Genomic DNA, 14711 nt, shown 5'->3' on the forward strand with positions numbered 1-14711 from the left:
AAACTGATAACCCCGTAGTTTGGTCCTTTTGCTCCGCAATCCAACCAACCAAAAATAAAAATAAACTCTTTTAGCTCATCAAATAATACTTTCTTTACTATTAAAAACAGTCTTGATCACGATTTATTTATCAAGGTGACCGGTTTCGACCACTACTGTGGTCATCTTCAGACCATTGAGTAGGGACCTCTTTCTGTTGGAGAATCACTGTTGGAGTAGTGATTCTCCAACAGAAAGAGGTTCCTACTCAATGGTCTGAAGATGACCACAGTAGTGGTCGAAACCGGTCACCTTGATAAATAAATCGTGATCAAGACTGTTTTTAAAAGTAAATATTTATAAGACATTGATCACTGCTGTTCCCGTAATGCATTCAAAAGTAAATAATACCTTGTTCTTCATTTCAAGTCCTTTTTTATGTACGTATGTATCCAATAATTGTTCCCAGTGATCATTCCTCCCTGTAATAAATCTGCAACTCACATAGTTAGTTTTAGTTATGTCATGTTCTGTAGATTACTTTCCCGATTATTCTGTCCATATGATGTGGAACAAATCAGGTTACAAAATATATATCCACACATGAACAGCGCTAATATTAATATTACTGAAATTTTTAGTTCTACCCATGCAACTACATTTAGAGGTACAACTTTTTTTTACCAGTTGTGAAACAGAAACTCGTCCATGGAATAGAAAAATGCGTCCATGCATTACACTGAACACTCAACAAACCCGCGCCTGCTGCACACCGCACCTTTCCACTACTGACTGTCAAAGATCCTACGACTCCACAGTGCTGTCATCGCAGACACAGATACTGTTGCCTAACAACTGTTTCTCTGACCACAGTTCTTAAAATATACCACTTTCCTTTACAAACATTAACACATCCAATAACATCATCAAAAAATAGCCATCTTACACTGCCTTCAATACGAAATTCTTCTTATTAAACTTTTAAAGTCACAGAACATCTACCAATTACGCTCAATAACTAGTTCTTTCCCAGTTCAAGTAATATTCTTCGAGTCAATGTATATCTTGCATTGCTCTGTATATTGGTAAATAAATCATCATATTCCAACATTATTACTCAAGTATACTCTTGAAATAAAAGCTCTGTGTTACAACGAACTTGATACGTAAGAGGCGATCAAAAAGTTTCCGTTTGAGAGCGTTGCTGCAGCATATACGTAACGTAGCGCGACTCCGAAGCGGATATATAAGCACCGACCAGTAGGCAAGGGATTAGTAGAGCTTAGGTGTCTTTCCGACTGCGTGCGGTAAATGCGGAAGCGTGAACTATGGCTACGTTATTACCGAAAACAGGGCCAACATGCTGTTATTCTTTTCGTGACTGCCGAGGGATAAACACCGGTAGACACCCCATACAAAAATGTGGATGGGGCAGCAAGTCTGTCGAAAACCACCGTTATCGAATAGTGCGTAAAGTTCCGCGCTGGTCCGATTCGACACAAGGCGCGGATCGATCTGCGACGCCAGCCTCCTCCATTACCAGGCGTGTACAAATTCTCCTTCCAGCCTGCCTGCCTGCCCCCGTCTCCGCCGCAACCATAAAAGCAGCTCAGTCTGCCGCGACGGAGACATCCATGCCCGAGGCAAGATCCGATTCTGTGAGCGTAGCAGTCGCTCGGTTCCGGACTGAAGCGCCTAGAACCGCTCGGCCACCCCGGCCGGCTCTTACTAATCCCCCAGCAGAGTGTTTACCTCCTTTTTTACAGGTACCCAATAGCAAGAACGAATCAAGAAGAAAGGTAATATACAATACTGGCCATTAAAATTGCTACACCACGAAGATGACGTGCTACAGAGGCGAAATTTAACCGACAGGTAGAAGATGCTGTGATATGCAAATGATTAGCTTTTCAGAGCATTCACGCAGGGCTGGCGCCGGTGGCGACACCTACAACGTGCTGACACGAGGAAAGTTTCCAACCGATTGATAAAGGTCGGATTGTAGCCTATCGCGATTGCGGTTTATCGTATCGCGACATTGCTGCTCGCGCTGGTCGAGATCCAATGACTCTTAGCAGAATATCTAAAATCGGTGGGTTCAGGAGAGTAATACGGAACGCCGCGCTGGATCCCAACGGCCTCGTTTCACTAGCAGTCGAGATAAGAGGCATCTTATTCGCATGGCTGTAACGGATCGTGCAGCCACGTCTCGATCCCTGAGTCAACAGATGGGGACGTTTGCAAGACAACAACCATCTGCACGAACAGTTCGACGACGTTTGCAGCACCATGGACTACCAGCTCGGAGACGATGGCTGCGTTTACCCTTGACGCTGAATCACAGACAGGAGCGCCTGCGATGGTGTACTCAACGACGAACCTGGGTGCACTAATGGCAAAACGTCATTTTTTCGGATGAATCCAGGTTCTGTTTACAGCATCATGATGGTTGCACCCGTGTTTGGCGACATCGCTATACTGGTGTATCACCCGGAATGATGGTATGGGATGCCTTTGGTTACAGGTCTCTGTCACCTCTTGTTCGCATTGACGGCACTTTGAACAGTGGACGTTACATTTCAGATGCGTTACGACCCGTGGCTCTACGCTTCATTCGATCCCTGCGACACCCTACATTTCAGCAGGATAATGCACGACCGCATGTTGCAGGTCCTGTACGGGCCTTTCTGGATACAGAAAATGTTCGACTGCTGCCCTGGCCAACACATTCTCCAGATCTCTCACCAACTGAAAACGTCTGGTCAATGGTGGCCGACAACTGGTTCGTCACAACACGCCAGTCACTACTCTTGATGAACTGTGGTATCGTGTTGAAGCTGCATGGGCAGCTGTACCCGTACACGCCATCCAAGCTCTGTTTGACTCAATGCCCAGGCGTATGAAGGCCGTTATAACGGCTAGTGGTGGTTGTTCTGGGTACTGATTTCTCAGGATCTGTGCACCCAAATTGCGTGAAAATGTAATTACATGTCTGTTTTAGTATAATATATTTGTCCAGTGGACACACGTTTATCATCTGCATTTCTTCTTGGTGTAGCAATTTTAATGGTCAGTAGTGTAATTGCAGGCCACTGTCGGGTGCCGGCGGATAAATACGATATTGCAGTGCCTGTGGTGCTAAGGACAACGATGCAATGTTTCTTCGAAGGTGCATACATGTCCGAAGGATCACTGCGTCTTTCGCCTTAACATCACAGGCACTGCAATATCGTATTTTATCGTGTTACGTGCGCTGGCGCGGTGACAAAACCGGCGTAAGAATTGCAAATGGTTCAAATGGCTCTGTGCACTATGGGGCGTAACATCTGAGGTCATCAGTCCCCTAGAACTTAGAACTACTTAAATCTAACTAACCTAAGGACGTGACACACATCCATGCCCGTCGCAGGATTCGAACTTGTGACCGTGAGCGGTCGCCATAAGGGTTGCATTTGTTTTAATTTTACTTATGGACTTCATATCTTTGATAGCTGTGCCTGTAGCGACTTTGGTAGGGTGAATCTCCTATTAGGGACGCAATCATATGTTGCTTCCACATGACACTTTTAAGTGGAACAACATACTTCGGAATACGGTGTAGATTGATAATCCCCAATGGGCGAAATTAGGTGACTGATAAATTATGTAACAGTGCTTGTTTCGAAAAAAATAAAAAACAATACCGTCGCACGAAAAAGACTTCCTTTAAGAAATGGAATAGAAAACAAGACTTCAGTATCTGGAATGAGCTGCTCGTTTCGAGATTGGCGAAATAGTCGGATGTGACGTCACACTCGGCGCAGTTTTTCCCAGATCACGTCACTGATTTCCCGGTGAGATGCAGCCGTTTCACATTGGAATTCTGGGACTTGTTGCCGCAGTAGAGAAACAGCCGGCACTCTGTTGACTTCCTGGGACTCTCGCTGAGAGAGTTTTCCTGGAGGCCGGAGTCGGCGGACCATCGTCCCGCTGAACTGGACAGACGGAGGGAGAAAGAGACACGGGCGGGGCCAGCAGGCAGCGAGTGACGAGGGACGGACCCCCTGCCCCCCTGAGATCGCGCGGACCCCCACCGTGCCCCCCGACTGACGTAAAACGGCCGCCGCCGGCGCTATCTGGTCGCAGCGACCTCGCGGCCGGCCTGTTTGTCACCTCCGGACGCTGGCAGTCCCCCCCTCCCCCACTTTCCTCCCGCCCCCCGCCTTTCATCTTAGCCGCTTCTTCCTCTGTCAGGCATTTCATCACACCGGCCCTCGTGTCCTTGCGCTGCGGAGACGAAACGGCGAAACTGGATTTTTCCGGCACCAGAATCGGCGCATCTATCAGATGACATTCGGACGGCGGAGATGCGTCGCAGAAGCTCACACGCACCCACGTAGTACACTAACTATGGCAAAGCGCGCTATATAAAAAAAAAACTGCCACTTGTAAGGTTTCATTGCGCACTTTGCTGAAGGTGCGAGTATGTTGACCGTAAGGCATCTTATTTTTATTTCCTCCTACAAGGTAATGTACATTTCCATAAGCACAGAATGAATACTAATATTTTCCTACTTTTACTATATTTCATAAATATTGCACTGTGACTGCAGTCTCATGCTTTCTATCCACCTTGAACCCCCTCGCCACCCCTCCCCCCGTCTCTACTGGCCTCTCTCCCATTCCCTTATCCCTAGTCGTCCACTCTGCCAGCATTATTGTACCAACCTAATCTAACGCGTTACCACTCTTCCCCACCCAGCCGCCACGCCTCCCTCATTAATTAATGCTTTGTTTGTCGGTATATATCACAAGTCTCTTGTTACCCCCTCCCTCCATTTTGGAGCCTTTAACCACTGGCCTATATGTAGGTCCTTTGAAGTTAACATTTAATCAAATTTTCACTCATATCGCTGCTGTCATTTTATCCAGCCCCCCATCAATATCCCTCACTTAAACCCACCTATGCAGCATCAATTTATTACTTCCCATCTACCGCCCCCCCCCTCCACCCTCGCATTTTTAACTCCTACTGTTAACTTTCGTAATATACTGGGTAATTGCATCCCAGAAAATTGTGGATTTTACTTCTCCTGTTTTTCCTTCTCGGTGTATTTTGGGCTTCTTTATTTCATTCGATATTAGTGTTTTCCCTGCAACTTCACCCCCTTTCTACTAGCACTGGGTATTCTCAGTTCGAACAATCATCAGGTCACCTCTAATACACGTTTCCTGTAGAAAGCAGAACCACATCTGAAAGTTGAGATCATTTGCATTTAGGCACCTGAAGATTTCTATTATACAGCAAAGCCAACTAAAGTAACGTTTTGCTGTCTAGTTTCTTAGTGTGTTTCAGCTAAATATGAACCTAGTTATAACAATTTTAATTACTTTTTCCAGGATTGGTATTGCGGGTTCGCTGAATTCATTTTAAGAGCCCAGAACAGTTGAGTCTAAATTCCCTAAAAGCATTTTAGCAAACTTAAATTTTGTTTAGTCTAAAAAGTACATGTTTGAAAGAGGGAACTCTTCTTTCGTACCTAGTTTTCTTGGCACTATGTTGCATACCACTAAATATGGTTTTAATGTCTACGAGTCAGCCGGCCGGTGTGGCCGAGCCGTTCTAGGAGCTACCGTCTGGAACCGCGCGACCGCTACGGTCGCAGGTTCGAATCCTGCTTCGGGCATGGGTGTGTGTGATGTCCTTAGGTTAGTTAGGTTTAAGTAGTTCTAAGTTCTAGGGGACTGACGACCTCAGAAGTTAAGTCCCATAGTGCTCAGAGCCATTTTTTTGTTACGAGTCACATACTTTTCGTATTTCATCGAAAGTTTGCCCCAAATTTAGCAAGCCTATAACTGCTAAATGGGCTCAAGTCCTTAGCACACATTTCCACACCTTGTCAGTAACTACGTCTTTGTCGTGAGTAAACAGCTGGTGAAATTTACAAACATGTCGTAACAAAAGTGGTTCAAATGGCTCTGAGCTCTGAGGGACTTGACATCTGAGGTCATCAGTCCCCTAGAACTACTTAAACCTAACTAACCTAAGGACATCACACACATCCATGCCCGAGGCCGGAGTCGAACCTGCGACCGTAGCGGTCGCGAGGTTCTAGACTGAAGCGCCTAGAACCGCTCGGCCACACAGGCCGGCACGTCTTAACATACTCGAGGTTACCGAATGAGTGTTTAGTAACTTTTTACACAATTTGCGTTGCGAGAGACCTACCGTTCTATTTGAAGCTGCCTCATGAACACGAGAAAACGTTCCTCACGCTGGACTTGGGCTCCGTTTCTTGACTGGTATACAGTCCCCAGTTCTTTATTTCCGCCCAGTCTCCTTTAAGTTCGGTTTGTTCATTTTGCTGCTGCCACCATTATGATGAGTGAACTGCACTGAAACTACCTACGCAGACTTGTCATGTTGGACTGACAGCGCAACCTGTCGTCGGGTGCAGCAGGCAGAACGGGTCCCGTGCAGCTTTCCAGGCTTCGGAAGCCCAAGCCGGCCCGCCCTAACCGCTGTGCTTCAACACAGATGCACTCTTGTGCCTCCGTTGCTGACGCTGGCGCTGATGCAGAGGAACACGAGCCGGAACTTGGCTCACGGTGGTGCAGTTGAGACAGAAATTGTCGTTCCTGAGGTTCCTAATGGGTGGAAGAATATACACTACTGGCCATTAAAATTGCTACAGCAAGAAGAAAAGCTGATGATAAACGGATATTCATTGGAAAAATATATTATACTAGAACTGATATTTGATTACATTATCACGCAATTTGGGTGCATAGATCCTGAGAAATCAGTACCCAGAAGAACCACCTCTGGCCGTAATAACGGCCTTGATACACCTGGGCACTGAGTCAAACAGAGCTTGGATGGCGTGTACAGGTACAGCTGCCCATGTAGCTTCAACACGATACCACAGTTCATCAAGAGTAGTGTCTGGCGTATTGTGACGAAACAGTTGCTCGGCCACCATTGACCAGACGTTTTCAGTTGGTGAGAAGTCTGGAGAATATGCTAGCCAGAGCAACAGTCGAACATTTTCTGTATCCAGAAAGGCACGTACAGCACCTGCAACATGCGATCTTGCATTATCCGGCTGAAACGTGGGGTTTCGCAGGGATCGAATGAAGGGTAGAGCCACGGGTCGTAACACATCTGAAATGTAACGTCCATTGTTCAAAGTGCCGTCAATGCGAACAAGAGGTGACCGAGACATGTAACCAATGGCATCCCATACCATCACGCCGGGTGATACGCCAGTATGGCGACGACTAATACACGCTTCCACTGTGCGTTCACCGCGATGTCGCCAAACACGGATGCGACCATCATGATGCTGTAAATAGAACCTGGATTCATCCGAAAAAATGACGTTTTGCCATTCGTACACCCAGGTTCGTCGTTGAGTACACCATCGCAGGCGCTCCTGTCTGTGATGCAGCGTCAAGGGTAATCGCAGCCATAGTCTCCGAGCTGATAGTCCATGCTGCTGCAAACGTCGTCGAACTGTTCGTGCAGATGGTTCTTGCATTGCAAACGTCCCCATCTGTCGACTCAGGGATCGAGACGTGGCTGCACGATCCGTTACAGCCATGCGGATACGATGCCTGTTATCTCGACTGCTAGTGATAGGAGCCCGTTGGGATCCAGCACGGCATTCCGTATTACCCTCCGGCATCCACCGATTCCACATTCTCCTAACAGTCATTGGATCTCGACCAACGCGAGCAGCAATGTCGCGATGCGATAAACCGCAGTCTCGATAGGCTACAATCTGAACTTTATCAATGTCAGAAACGTGATGGTACGCATTTCTCCTCCTTACACGAGGCATCACAACAACGTTTCACAGGCAAAGCCGATCAACTGCTGTTTGTGTATGAGAAATCGGTTGGAAACTTGCCTCATGTCAGCACGCTGTAGGTGTCGCCACCGGCGCCAACCTTGTGTGAATGCTCTGAAAAGCTAATCATTTGCATATCACAGCATCTTCTTTCTGTCGGTTAAATTTCACGTCTGTAGCACGTCATTTTCGTGGTGTAGTAATTTTAATAGACAGTAGTGTAAAATGTGCTGCCCTGTTCGAGAATTAAATAATCTGTTTACGACTGTAGGTTTTGTGGCAGGAATGACGAAATTTTAAAGTCTGGGTCTTGCCGTGAGTCCTGCCTGGATAGCCAAAAGTGGTTAAGCCGACGTCTCGCGTTAAAGGGGAAATCCGGGTTCGAATCCCTGTCCGCCACAAATTTTCACTGTTGTCATTCCCTTACGCAGCTGACAGCTGTTCATATTCGCTACTGCGAAGGCATTTTATGTACATTAAAGTACGTTAGCGTAACTGCGTAAATGGAAACATACATCAAACAATTCTTTTTTTCTTAGTTTTAGTAGCGTAATTTTTCTTCGCACTCTGGTTCTCTCCGAAGAGTCATTTCTGTGACTAACTGTTTTGAGCCAAGCGGTAGATGATAGCGTTGTGAAAGCATCAAAATTTTTATTGTCATATAGCTTAGTACTGTGCGTCAGCCAGCTTAGCTGAGTGGTAACGTGCTTGCCTACCATGTCGCTGGCCCGGCTTCGATTCCCGGCCGGCCGGCCGCGGTGCCGAGCGGTTCTAGGCGCTACAGTCAGGAACCGCGCGACTGCTACGGTCGCAGGTTCGAATCCTGCCTCGGGCATGGATGTGTATGATGTCCTTAGGTTAGATAGGTCTAAGTAGTTCTAAGTTCTAGGGGACTGATGATCTCCGAAGTTGAGTCCCATAGTGAACCATTTTGATTCCCAGCCAGGCTGGAGATTTTCTCCGCCTGTGGACTGGGCTTGTACCGTCCTCCTCGTCAGCTCACCATCACCGATGCGCAAGTCGCCCAGTATGGCGCCTCCTGCAATAAAACTTGCAGCACACGGCGGCCGAACTTCCCCGGACTGGCCTCCCAGCTAACGATGACACACGATCATTTCATTCCATTTCGTAGTATGAAATTAACTAATCGTTATATAATCGAACATAACCTCTTTATTTCAAAATAAAAGAAAGTATTATGCTGGGAAATGACTTCCCTTAAGAAATTTAATGCGACTGTGGGCTGTGTACCCGAACATAAAAAGTACTAGTCCACTACGTTACCCAACTTGCCAAAGGTTACTCGACAAGATCTCGACAGTCAGGTTAAAATCGCTTAAGCGGCGGAAACTTGTACTTCTGAATCGAACATTTTAAAATCAGTCACCGCTGTTCACCACAGTGGACGCTCGGTTGAAATCGCCACCTGTGTCCCAGAAAATCTCACAAACGACCTAGTTCACGAATACAGACTCATAAAAATCTTTGACATCTGCTCATTTTAGAAATGTTGATTTTATGTGTGTGCATTAAATCATTCATCACAGCCTTAATAATCGCAGAAGTCTTGGAGAAGGGCTTGAAGATAGTTGACTCAACTGCATGAAGACACCCATGTTCCCACTTTTCTTGCACTCAGACAATGATTTCTCTAGAGAACACTTTTACTTTCTAGACAGTGTCTAATGTACCATAAAATTTGTACTGTCAGCCTGTCGTCAAACGGGTGGTTGGACTGAACGCTACTGCGCCATACTAGGCATGGCGCTATTGGAGGCCCCCCTCTGACCTTTGAACTGACTCACGCAGCCATTTATAAGTGGAGGTATAGTTGAGCGTGCACTCAGAACCCCGGTGCAACTTGATATTTTTCACATTGAAAAACTTTGCCGGAGATAAAAGAAGTGAAATATGACATATAAAACTCGTCGGACTAACCAGGGATTGAACCCCAGACACTTACTTCAATGATCTCATACTTTACAACCACTATGTCTGTTTCTGACTGGTCATCAAATAGAGAAATTGCGATAAACATAAATAGTTACTGCTTCATAAGAGCATAATTACTTCACGATAAAAATAAACAATTACTTCTTCAGTTAAATAAATTGTGACGAGTGTAGACCAGGAGTTAGGTATTGCTCACAGTCTTGTTTCACGTGCGTGTATAGTACTGCGAACCACAGCCATTGCTGCCCGAAGGAGAGGTGATCCACCACGACCAGTTACGGCAGCAAATGATCGCCACATTGCGCAACAGACTTTTGCAATGGCGCTAAGGCCGCAGCGACTGGACCAACGAGTAATTGAGTCATGTGCGTTCTCAGGTGGAGGAGGGGGAGATTTGGTATGAGTAGTGGTTGATTCTCAACGTACTCTCTTATGGTGAGAGGTGGGGAGGCGTAATGTACCCGGAAACATTGTCGAATATGGTCGTCTTGGTGGTCCAGTAGTTAGGTTGTTTGGAGGCATAACGCTGCGAGGGTGTACCGATTAAATCTTTGAACAAGGTACACATGCTGGTCAATATCATTCTAACAATGTACTCCTTCCCCGTGTGGGTCTTTTCAGGGATGCACTCTGCCGTGACTTCATTCTTTCCAATATACACAATAGCGTCCCCAACTTTTACACGAAATTTACCCAAAGTAATGTAATTGTGCCAGACACCTCTGGATAATATATCGAAAATCATACAAAGACCATAACGCGTAATTAGCATAAACAGTCGAAAAACAAGGGCACCTCTCACTTTTCTTTTTTGCGCTCCTCTTTTGCTCTCTTCTTTTTGCCATTATGCTTGTCTCTCAGCGTTACTCAATTAATTTTGCGGATTCGATGAATTCCTCGTACTAGATCTTTCTTGGACTGCTACTTAATTATTTGCAACTGGAGCTGTTATTAGAAATCAGAATATCGAGGTGCGTGCGTTTGCATAATACGCGTTTCACGTAGAGGATGTTTTGTTTTAAATATTAAGCTGTGTGGAATAGTGTACGTTCACTTTTATTTCTTTACAATATACTGTTAAAGTTTAACCATATCTCATTTGTAAACCTGTCTTCCCTTTACAGATATTCTTAAATACGGAAGCACTTCTTTTGTTTATTACAGTTTGCATACGCCATTTCATGCGCGGTAGTCTTTTGTTTGTGAAATACGACAGAAACTGCAATCATTTTAATACTGCGCAGTCCGACAATCCGTTCAATACTAATTTCGGCAAGAAAACATATTTAAATTCACGGTCAGTAACTAATTTTACCGTAAGATTTGCTCTCCAAGCCAAAACTGTGGGGCGTTGTTACTTTCGGAAGAAACTGCATTAACTTTGGTAAAAGTTCTGAATTAAGTCAGTCATTTATGAAAAAGGCCCCTGTTTCTTTTAACGACATCACCATTGCATTTCATTTTAATATAAAAATAGTTCACAACCCGAAATTGCATTTCACATTAATTGCAAGTAAAATGACTGAATCCCAGTTAACGAGCGGTGACGTTGAAACTGGACGACAACGAACAGCACAGGTGGAGCTGCTCCAGAAGACCATGGCAAATCGTGAGGACTTTAGTCAAACTACTATATTCGTCTCATAGCGCATTTTTCAGTTGCCTTCTGCTCCATACTGTGGCAGTTGTTTCTGTCTATGGTCCAAGTTCCATCGAGCTGTGTTACTTGGCAGTGATACGTCGTGGCGAAGTTACTTCTGTCCTTAAGTTTCCCACACCGGTGTATATAAACAAGCGAAATTTTGTAATTAATGATCGTTCTTTATGCCGAGTTGACAGCGATTTGTAAAAAAAAAATTCTATTTCAAATGCGAACATTTTAGGTTAGGGTTTACCCTGACTGCTATTGTTCAGAATGTGTGTGAATTCCTAAGGGACAAAATTACTGAGGTTTTCGGTCCCTACACTTACACACTACCTAAACAAACTTACGCTAAGAACAACACACACACACCCATGCCCGAGGGGGGACTCGAAGCTCCGGCGGGAGGTTAGCTCAAAACGTACCCTTATGTTGTACTTGACAGTACTCGCGACAGCTTGGCTGCGGTCCCACGTGAAACTGAAATCCAATGAGGTTCCAGCAAACGCGGATGAATACAAAGTGCATTGTTTACATCAGGTTTATTCTTATGATGAACGGATTATACACTACTGGCCATTAAAATAGTTACACAACGAAGATGACGTGCTACAGACGCGAAATTTAACCGACGCCTGCAACTTGCTGACATGAGGAAAGTTTGCAACCGATTTCTCTTACACAAACAGCAGTTGACCGGCGTTGCCTAGTGAAACGTTGTTGTGATGCCTCGTGTAAGGAGGAGAAATGCGTACCATCACGTTTCCAACTTCGATAAAGGTCGGATTGTAGCCTATCGCGATTGTGATTTATCGTATCGCGACGTTGCTACTCTCGTTGGTCGAGATCCAATGACTGTTACAGAATATGGAATCGGTGCGTTCAGGAGGGTAATACGGAACGCCGTGCTGGATCCCAACGGCCTCGTATCACTAGCAGTCGAGATGACAGGCATCTTATCCGCATGGCTGTAACGGATCGTGCAGCCACGACTCGATCCCTGACTCAACAGATGGGTACGTTTGCAAGACAACAACCATCTGCACGAACAGTTCGACGACGTTCGCAGCAACATGGACTATCAGCTCGGAGACCTTGGCTGCGGTTACCCTTGACGCTGCATCACAGACATGAGCGCCTGCGAAGGTGTACTCAACGACGAACCTGGGTGCACGAATGGCAAAACGTCATTTTTTCGGATGAATCCAGGTTCTGTTTACAGCATCATGACGGTCGCATCCGTGTTTGTCGACATCGCGGTGAACGCACATTGGAAACGTGTATTCGTCATCGCCGTACTGGCGTATCATCCGGCGAGATGGTATGGGGTGCCATTGGTTACACGTCTCGGTCACCTCTCGTTCGCACTGGCGGCAAATTGAACAGTGGACGTTACATTTCAGATGTGGTACGACCCGTGGCTCTACCATTTATTCTATCCCTGCGAAACCCTACATTTCAGCATGATAATGCACGACCGCATGTTGCAGATCCTGTACGGGCGTTTCTGGATACAGAAAATGTTCGACTGCTGCCCTGGCCAGCACATTCTCCAGATCTCTCACTAATTGAAAACGTGTGGTCAATGGTGGTCGAGCAACTGGCTCGTCACAATACACTAGTCACTACTCTTGATGAGCTGTGGTATCGTGTTGAAGCTGCATGGGCAGCTGTACCCGTACACGTAATGCAAGCTCTGTTTCACTCAATGCCCAGGCGTATCAACGCCGTTATTTCGGCCTGACGTGGTTGTTCTGGGTACTGATTTTTCAGGATGTATGCACCCAAATTGCGTGAAAATGTAATCACATGTCAGTTCTAGTATAATATACACTCCTGGAAATGGAAAAAAGAACACATTGACACCGGTGTGTCAGACCCACCATACTTGCTCCGGACACTGCGAGAGGGCTGTACAAGCAATGATCACACGCACGGCACAGCGGACACACCAGGAACCGCGGTGTTGGCCGTCGAATGGCGCTAGCTGCGCAACATTTGTGCACCGCCGCCGTCAGTGTCAGCCAGTTTGCCGTGGCATACGGAGCTCCATCGCAGTCTTTAACACTGGTAGCATGCCGCGACAGCGTGGACGTGAACCGTATGTGCAGTTGACGGACTTTGAGCGAGGGCGTATAGTGGGCATGCGGGAGGCCGGGTGGACGTACCGCCGAATTGCTCAACACGTGGGGCGTGAGGTCTCCACAGTACATTGATGTTGTCGCCAGTGGTCGGCGGAAGGTGCACGTGCCCGTCGACCTGGGACCGGACCGCAGCGACGCACGGATGCACGCCAAGATCGTAGGATCCTACGCAGTGCCGTAGGGGACCGCACCGCCACTTCCCAGCAAATTAGGGACACTGTTGCTCCTGGGGTATCGGCGAGGACCATTCGCAACCGTCTCCATGAAGCTGGGCTACGGTCCCGCACACCGTTAGGCCGTCTTCCGCTCACGCCCCAACATCGTGCAGCCCGCCTCCAGTGGTGTCGCGACAGGCGTGAATGGAAGGACGAATGGAGACGTGTCGTCTTCAGCGATGAGAGTCGCTTCTGCCTTGGTGCCAATGATGGTCGTATGCGTGTTTGGCGCCGTGCAGGTGAGCGCCACAATCAGGACTGCATACGACCGAGGCACACAGGGCCAACACCCGGCATCATGGTGTGGGGAGCGATCTCCTACACTGGCCGTACACCACTGGTGATCGTCGAGGGGACACTGAATAGTGCACGGTACATCCATACCGTCATCGAACCCATCGTTCTACCATTCCTAGACCGGCAAGGGAACTTGCTGTTCCAACAGGACAATGCACGTCCGCATGTATCCCGTGCCACCCAACGTGCTCTAGACGGTGTAAGTCAACTACCCTGGCCAGCATGATCTCCGGATCTGTCCCCCATTGAGCATGTTTGGGACTGGATGAAGCGTCGTCTCACGCGGTCTGCACGTCCAGCACGAACGCTGGTCCAACAGAGGCGCCAGGTGGAAATGGCATGGCAAGCCGTTCCACAGGACTACATCCAGCATCTCTACGATCGTCTCCATGGGAGAATAGCAGCCTGCATTGCTGCGAAAGGTGGATATACACTGTACTAGTGCCGACATTGTGCATGCTCTGTTGCCTGTGTCTATGTGCCTGTGGTTCTGTCAGTGTGACCATGTGATGTATCTGACCCCAGGAATGTGTCAATAAAGTTTCCCCTTCCTGGGACAATGAATTCACGGTGTTCTTATTTCAATTTCCAGGAGTGTATTTGTCCAATGAACACCCGTTTATCATCTGTATTTCTTCTTAGTGTACCA

The 14711-nt window shown here is 46.9% G+C and overlaps 1 protein-coding gene across 1 annotated transcript in view; it reads left to right on the plus strand.

Annotated features, from left to right (window-relative positions):
• Nucleotides 1–14711, plus strand: part of LOC124606471 (leucine-rich repeat protein SHOC-2-like) — a 108584-nt gene that overhangs the window by 93484 nt on the left and 389 nt on the right. The window lies entirely within an intron of this gene.

The sequence above is a fragment of the Schistocerca americana genome, chromosome 3 (genome assembly GCF_021461395.2).
Source record: "Schistocerca americana isolate TAMUIC-IGC-003095 chromosome 3, iqSchAmer2.1, whole genome shotgun sequence".
In the NCBI taxonomy this organism is placed as follows: Eukaryota; Metazoa; Arthropoda; class Insecta; order Orthoptera; family Acrididae; genus Schistocerca; species Schistocerca americana.